The following is an 8,682-nucleotide window of genomic DNA, read 5'->3' as shown; positions in this document are numbered from 1 at the left end:
GATATCAAAACAATAAGCATTTATAAATTATAATGAAAAATACACCATCACAATGAAATATGAAAAATTCCTGCTATATCTAGAAGTGGGCAGGATTTACATAAGAAAAAACTTACCAAAAGCTAATGAGGGACACACAGTAAGACTTAATTAGAGAGACATAATATTTATCTGAATATAGTGATTGAAGAGATTGATTGTGAGTTAAAATTAATTCTCAGGCCAGTTAAAAATCTCACGATTATTTTCACCTTGAAATATTGATTAAAAATTATTTCATAATTTTGAGTAAACATTGCAAGGAGAATATTCAAAAAGAAGGACAAGGAGGGGGAACTTTAGAATTGTAACATATTAAAATACATCTTATAAAAAATGAAAATAGTGGAGTACTGATGCAGGAAGCAGCTGGTCATTCAATGGAGAAGACCAGAAAACCCAGAAAAAAAGCATAACCTGAAAATTTCATGCACAATAAAGTGACATTTTAAACTAGGTTAAGAAAAGATGGTTTGGGACATGTGAATAGCCATTTTTTAAAAATGGTCTTACATTTTAATCCATACTCCAAAATAAATCTTGGATTGATTATAAAGATTTATTTGGGGGAAATAAAACGTAAATGCAAAGGTGGGCCAAAGTGGGACGATTGAGTCATGTTGGAATGTGCTTTCATTTCATCTGGAGAACTCGTACAGGTTTCACACAAATTTGTAGTTTAGAGGTTGCCACAATCTCAGAAACCATGAACATCTTTCTGTTGTTGCATTCTGTGAATTCCCTGGAGATTGGCTGGGTCCCAGATGGATGTGGAAGAGGAATAAACTAAGGGACAAGGAGATTTAGAAATTTTTTTCTAAAGGGAGTTCTTTGGGGGTGGAGACCTTGAGCATCAGGAAGTTTCACACCACACTAGCCCCAGTTAGGTAGACAAAGACCGTTTTTCCACTGGGGTGAGTCTGATTTTTGCAAGAATCTGGGAACACTTGAGCAACTCCCACGGATGTTTGAACGGAACCCAGACTTGGCCGCAAGCAATCCCTGAGATTTGCGATGCCTGGACCTAGCCCATATTCTCTGGGTACCACCGGACCTCTGTGCACCTGCACTGATGTCATTGGCTGAGGCAGGCGCATGCGCACTTGTGTTTAGTGGCGTTGCTTGGTTACTGAGCCTAAGGGCAGAGATTCTGAACTGCCAGACTACGCTGCTGGGAAATGGTGGCGTGAGGTGGTTGGCTCTTCAGGAGAAAGATTATTGTGCTCAGGAGGGGCAAAAAGCAGAGGAGGTGAGTCTTCTCTTAAACTTATAGCTTCTTTGCGATGAAGATGCACCCCTTTGTGGGGAGGTAGAGGCTGTTAACATCCAGCCCAGGGAGCAGCAGCGCGGGAGGCAGAGATCGGGAATGATCCACAAAGCTGCCGGTGCCGGTGCCGGCAACGTCCGGAGAGTGAAGCTGATTATGTTTTTTTGTTGTTGTTTGCTTTTTGGGTTTGTTTGTTGTTTTTTGTTGTTGTTGTTGTTTTGATAAGTGGCGTAGATGATAGAGATAGAATGAACAGGTAATCGAGTCAGCAGGGCGGCGGCCATTGGTCACCGGGAGGGGGCGGGCGCACCTGGGAGAAGTGTTCACCTGCCGGGGCGCAGCCAGGGGGAGCTCAGCCTTCCTGTCACCGGCGCTTGGCTCTCTTCCCTCCTGCGCTTTTTGTAGCACCTCGGTGATGGAGACCTCTCCTGGGGTCTAGGGCTCAGGCTGTTTTTATGAGCAGCAAAAACCAAAACTTAAGGACCCACATAATTCCCCATAAAAAGGACTTTGCTGAAGACTTTAAAGTGATTTAACTAAATATCAATAATAGAAACAAAGTCTGTACAGCATTTATACTTGATGTTCACGTTTTTATACTGTGATGTCACATATCATAGAAAAGTACATAATGAGAGAGAGAATTCCCAAGTAGATCAACTTCAGGGCTCAGTTCTCTGGATAAAATTCACTAATCATTTTATATCATTGTCCACGGATGCATAGATGTTCTTTACTGAGAGACCTCAGAAGGGAACTGTGAAGTGGGAAGATGGCTGTGGCCTTCATCGGTGTAATGCTGGTGGCCAAGGCCAGGCAGGTCCACATTGGATTCTGGCAGATGGTAGAAAAACTGCGGAGCTGGAAAGTGTCAGGCCATACCCGTTTATTGGAGGCTCACAGACAGAAGAGCAAATAAACAACAAAAGGGAAAGAGCTAATAAACAAAGGAAAACCTGCTATTTGCAGTAAGGGCAAGGGAGCAAGGAAAACCACACCTCACGGTGGTGGGAGAGCAATCTGAGAGAATCGCACCCCGAGGGAAGCACCCATAGCCTTATATAGGCTAGCACTCGTGCCTCTGCCACGTGCTCATGCACTAATCAAGCAAAGTGCTTGCAGCTGGTAAACCTGTGCGCAAGCCTAACACAGCTGCCCCACAATCAGGAAGACCCAATTTCTCAGAATGTGTGTTCTCCCTATAATTTTCAATTTTACAAGCAAAAGAAATAAGATTTAAAATTTTTGTGTACATGTTATCTCTTATTGTGATAAAATTAAGAAAAATTGTGTATAGTTGACAAAGGTCTATCTTTATACACACATGCTACAAATTATTTATTAACTAATAGCTGAAAAGACAGATGAATGATTCGAACATAATGAAAACTGACCACCCACCCAAATATATGTAAGATATTAGCACTTGATAGTGATGACATTTCATGTTCATAGGAAAAGGTGATTTCCCCACAAATATTGGGGAAATATCTGTTGAGTATTTGTAGAAAATGAGCTAAATTTTTATTTCTCCCAAATAAGTTTCAGATTTAAAAATTTAAATATATAAAATGAGAAAAGTACCAGAAAAAAATCACAAATGCCTATTTATACAGTTTTTAATGTTGACAAAGACTTCAAAAGCAAGATTTCTAGAGGTTGATTGAGCAATATAAAAAAGTAAAACCGGCCCTAGCCAGTTGGCTCAGTGGTAGAGCGTCAGCCCGGTGTGCAGGAGTCCCAGGTTCAATTCCCCTCCAGGGCACACAGGAGAGGCGCCCATCTGCTTCTCCACCCCTCCCCCTTTCCTTTCTCCCTGTCTCTCTCTTCCCCTCCCGCAGCCAGGCCTCCATTGGAGCAAAGTTGGCCCCGCGAGGATGGCTCCGTGGCCTCTGCCTCAGGCGCTAGAATGGCTCTGGTTGCAACAGAGCAACGCTCCAGTTGTGCAGAGCATCGCCCCCTGGTGGGCATGCTGGGTGGATCCCGGGGCACATGCGGGAGTCTGTCTGACTGCCTCTCCGTTTCCAGCTTTGGAAAAATACGAAAGAAAGAAAGGAGGAAGGAAGGAAAGAAGGAAGGAAGGAAGGAAGGAAGGAAGGAAGGAAGGAAGGAAGGAAGGAAGGAAGGAAGGAAGGAAACCTATCAGAAAATAATATTAGCAAAATAAAAGAAACTGTACAGTGAATTACCTTAATTCCACAGGTTACATAGAGACACCAAGGCATACGAAAGAAAGAAAGGAGGAAGGAAGGAAAGAAGGAAGGAAGGAAGGAAGGAAGGAAGGAAGGAAGGAAGGAAGGAAGGAAACCTATCAGAAAATAATATTAGCAAAATAAAAGAAACTGTACAGTGAATTACCTTAATTCCACAGGTTACATAGAGACACCAAGGCAGGATACAGAAGAAATTTTAGGAGGAGATTTATGAATAAACCAGCTACATATGTCTTACACGGGGTATAGCTAACCCAAATCGTGCAGCTTCGAATATAGCTCTGAGGCTAGTTATATAGACTTGATCACATACAGGTTGGGGGAAAGGAGGGGGAGCATGTCATAATAGTCAATCATTAACAAGCTTACAACATTTATTTATAGGATCTATTAAAAGGAAAAAAACATCCCTACACTTTAAAACTTACAAGGTAACACAATAGTGATAAATGTTTTACATATTAAAGATATTCCCAAATTTTCTAGGGTCGCTGCCACAACAGTGAAAAGTTTTAGCTTAGGATAAGGAAATAGGAAATCACCTTTGCTAAAAGTGTTGGGGCTAGCTTTAGTTTACAAGTTTTATACATAGAAAGGATTTCAAAAGGGATGATTATTATGATTATTAGAAAGCATACGCAGGTTTTTCAGGCAAGGGGAGTGGCCTCGTGATCCCTTTGTCTAGAGGTATACTTTACTCTGAGGACTCCAGGAGGGGAGGAAGAGTTAAAATCACTGTAGGATATGTAAACATTGTCTCCTAAAGGATCTTATTGAAGGGGAAGAGAAAGTTCTCAGATAACCTTTATCATCCTTGTTGTCTAGCAAGTAGTGGCCTCAGTCCTTCCAGAGAACTATAGTTAATTATGATTAGATGACTCATTTGTCCTTGTAAGCCAGGAAGCTTCTGCATTCTTCTCCCTCCATTCTCCACAGAAAGGAGGGGGCAAGAAGCCTGACTTTTCCTCTTTTTTTTTTTTTTTTTTTTTTTTTACAGAGACAGAGTCAGAGAGAGGGATAGACAGACAGGAACGGAGAGATGAGAAGCATCAATCATTAGTTTTTCGTTGCGCGTTGCAACACCTTAGTTGTTCATTGATTGCTTTCTCATATGTGCCTTGATTGCGGGCCTTCAGCAGACCGAGTAACCCCTTGCCTGAGCCAGCGACCTTGGGCTCAAGCTGGTGAGCTTTGCTCAAACCAGATGAGCCTGTGCTCAAGCTGGCGACCGCGAGGTCTCGAACCTGGGTCTTCCGCATCCCAGTCCGACGCTCTATCCACTGCACCACCGCCTGGTCAGGCCCTGACTTTTCCTCTTTAAAATGGCATTGCCAATACTAAGTTTTACAGTTCTTATCACAGTACCTGCCAAATATTTACAATGTAGGTATATCAAAGAAAAAGTTTTATCTTCCTTTTACAGAGAAGTCTTTGAACTCAACAAGAAAAAAACTAATTTGAAAATTGACAAAGTACTTTTAACATATCTACAGTGAATACATATCTACATACTAAAATATCTTGATAAAATAATTAAATTGTATACAATTTTTCTTAGCATTGCTTAAAATTGCAATGTATTAACAAAAAAATAAGTTTGATTATACATACACACAAACAGACTATGATCTCACACTAGCCAAAAATATGTGTAAAGTGTGATAGAATTTATTTATGAACATTTGTATTATTAGTGAAAATTTCCTTTTTAAAAAATGTGATTTCTGCAATAAACCTGTATAGAAATTCTAGTAAATGAAATATTAGTATGAATGAAATAATCTGGGGAAGAGCAGTCATATGAATCTTGCACATATAAAAATAATTTCTCACTTTCTGTATTGCTTTTACTTTTATTTTTGAGGATTGGTATCTTCTGACAGCTCCTAGCCTCTTCAGAAGCAATGGGAATAATGGGAATCTTCATCTGTGCTTGTAGAGTGTGTGTATACATCTAATTATGCTCATACGCTTTTTACTCTAAGTACCTTTATTCTATAAACATGTTAACAATTATAGATTAATCCTTTTAGTTGTATGCTTATGAAAATAAAAAATAGTAAAAAGTGATGATTACTATTGCAGAAGTATTGCTATACTTTATAAAAGTTTTCTTTAAAAATATTGAACTCCGTCTATCCGTTCTTTCAATCACTTTATCCATGAAATATAACCGGAATGCCTACTATGTAGCTGACATACTCTATTCAGGACCCTTCCAATTTCTCCCTCAGGCCCTTTTCGTCCTTAAAATCTCCTTGTTGCCCAGTGGACAAAATGAGAAATTTAAAATTAAACTATTAGGACCTAATCACAGTTGATGCTTTTTCTCCATTATTTCAAACAAACATGTATTTCTGAAGGTAGGAAATTGTAAAAGGTAACTTTTTCCTGCCCTCTGAAAATGTTAATAGCAATACAGTAAATACTAATATTGATCATTGGAAATATCTGATTTCCATACAATATAGAAATCTAAATATTGAACAAAATGAGCCATCCCTATTTATTTGAGTCCTGATTTTCCTTTGGCTCAAATTTTCTTGAAAATTAAAGTAAGAATTGCTTTTTTCAAAAAATTCTCGTTTTGCTCTTTTAGTTCTCTTTCACCTGTAAGTCTTTTAAGAACTAAAATTTTTTTTTTTAATAAATTTTTATTAATGGTAATGGGATGACATTAATAAATCAGGGTACATATATTCAAAGAAAACATGTCTAGGTTATTTTGTCATCAAATTATGTTGCAAACCCCTCGCCCAAAGTCAGATTGTCCTCCGTCACCCTCTATCTAGTTCTCTGTGCCCCTCCCCCTCCCTCCCATGTCCTCCCTCCCCCCCCCACCCATGGTAACCACCACACTCTTGGTGGTTAGTTCTTGTCCATGAAGAACTAAAATTTAAAAGCTAACCGTATGACTGGAACTGCAAGAGATCTGTTGTATTTCTCATTATTTCACTTAATGTGAGACCGCAGGGATGGGATGTATGATGCCTGGTTTATTATGTACCAGTAAGAATTTATTTATTTATTTATTTTTGTTTGTTTGTTTTTTCATTTTTCTGAAGCTGGAAACAGGGAGAGACAGTCAGACAGACTCCCGCATGCGCCCCACCGGGATCCACCCGGCACGCCCACCAGGGGCGGTGCTCTGCCCATCCTGGGCGTCGCCATATTGCGACCAGAGCCACTCTAGCGCCTGAGGCAGAGGCCACAGAGCCATCCCCAGCGCCTGGGCCATCTTTGCTCCAATGGAGCCTCGGCTGCGGGAGGGGAAGAGAGAGACAGAGAGGAAAGCGCGGCGGAGGGGTGGAGAAGCAAATGGGCGCTTCTCCTATGTGCCCTGGCCAGGAATCGAACCCGGGTCCTCCGCACGCTAGGCCGACGCTCTACCGCTGAGCCAACCGGCCAGGGCCCAGTAAGAATTTTTTTAAATGCTGCCAATTATAGTTTTAAGACATTCTGAATTAGGAATTGCATTCCAATGTCAGAGATATTAAAGTGCGACAAATGAAGTATTTTAGAATCTTTGAAATACTATGTTCTTTCTAATCATTAAAGCATCTGCATAGTAGATATAATAATATTGTTTTACTTAATTGAAATGTTGTCTTTGTAAAGTCACAGTAATAGTAGTGATAATATTTTAACAATTATTGAACTGTCTTTTTGTGCTAGGAACTATAGTACACACTTTGTATAGATTCTCCTTGAAACACACAATGATGTTCTGTGAGATAAGTTTCTATCCCCACTTTGCTGATGAGAAAGTCCAGGCACAGAAAGGCTGAGTGATAGCTAACACACAGTGGAGTTAAAAAAGGATCAGACCCAAGTTGAGCTGAATTCCCAGGTCATGCTTTCATGCTCATTTAGGCTGCTCCTTCACTGATGTGGTGAGTAACAAGAACTAATAAATAGTGTAGTCTCCAGAATAAAACTGCTTGTTTTGAAGGCATAGGGATAATATTTAATGTTTACAGTTATGTGAGTAATTGTATGTTGTGAAATGTTGAACTCTAAGTTCCTAAAGAGTTCTCTCACTTTGTAGGACTGCTCTGCATCTGGCCTGTGCCAATGGCCACTCAAGAGTGGTAAAGCTCCTCGCAGACAGGAAATGCCTGTTGAACCTCTGTGACAATGGAAACAGGACAGCTCTGATTAAGGTATGTGGTAACCAACTATGTCATCGTGAGATGGATTTATTTTAATTATTTAGAATAAAAATGAATTTAGTATTTACTGTAAATTTCTAGAATTTACAACCTATTTCTTGGCATAATTCTTACAGGCCATGCAATGCCAGGAAGAGGAATGTGCAACTCTTCAGCTAGAGCGCGGCACTGATCCAAATGTAATGGACATTTATGGCAACACTGCTCTCCACTATGCTGCCCTTGGGGAAAGTCAAGCCCTTGTAGACAAGCTGCTTGAGTACGAGGCAAATATCAAGCGACAAACAAGGTATATACAGATCAACTAACTTTATTTACAACATATTTGAAATACATGTGTTTATTTTAGCCACAAGCCATTTCTTCCTCACACACATATACTGACTACAATCTATCAGGCCCTGTCACCTTGGAAACACCTCCAAAGCCAAGTCAGGGAGGGTTGGAGGAACGTGGTGTCCCCAGAAAAGGCAAAACTCTGTCTCCCAGCTATCCTCTGCCCCAGGAGGAAGAACTTCCTGTTAGGGCCTGGGGGTGGGTGCTGGGCTCAGAGCCTGCGGGGCACTGAAGGGCCGGGGGGTGGGGGGGTGGGGGGGGTGGGGGGTGGGGGGGTGGGGGGGTGGGGGGTGGGGGGTGGGGGGGGTGGGAGGAGGAGACCTAGCACCCAGCAGGAGGAGCTGGGTCCGTGCAAGGGGGAGGGAAGCAGCAGTCCACAGGCAGTGTAATAAGGGCAGTGTGCCAGGTAGGTACTGGGACAGGAGCAGAGCTTCCTGGAGCCCGTGTTGTGAATGTTTGAAGTGAGGTTTGGAGAATGATGTTGCAGTTAACCTGCTGAAGAGAGAGAGGAGGGCATTTTAAAGAGAAGGAGTAGCAGGTGGCAGCACAGGAGCGAGGAGGAAGCAGCTACTTTTAGTCACTTTCTGTATTATACATCTAAGTTCAGAGGATCTTTTTATAAGTTTTAAATTCAGTTTGGATATACATAACTTAA

General features: G+C 41.2%; 1 long non-coding RNA gene across 1 annotated transcript; it reads left to right on the top strand.

The window, feature by feature from the left end:
- The first annotated feature begins 1,176 nt into the window (after positions 1-1,176).
- LOC136306717 (uncharacterized) lies at positions 1,177-7,945 on the top strand. Its single transcript, XR_010725663.1, has 3 exons — positions 1,177-1,288; positions 7,568-7,682; positions 7,808-7,945. It is a non-coding gene; the product is annotated as an uncharacterized lncRNA (long non-coding RNA).
- Positions 7,946-8,682: the final 737 nt, after the last annotated feature.

The sequence above is a fragment of the Saccopteryx bilineata genome, chromosome 5 (genome assembly GCF_036850765.1).
Source record: "Saccopteryx bilineata isolate mSacBil1 chromosome 5, mSacBil1_pri_phased_curated, whole genome shotgun sequence".
In the NCBI taxonomy this organism is placed as follows: Eukaryota; Metazoa; Chordata; class Mammalia; order Chiroptera; family Emballonuridae; genus Saccopteryx; species Saccopteryx bilineata.
The sequence above is the reverse complement of the archived record's forward strand: the minus strand, read 5'-3'. Positions and strand labels throughout refer to the sequence as shown.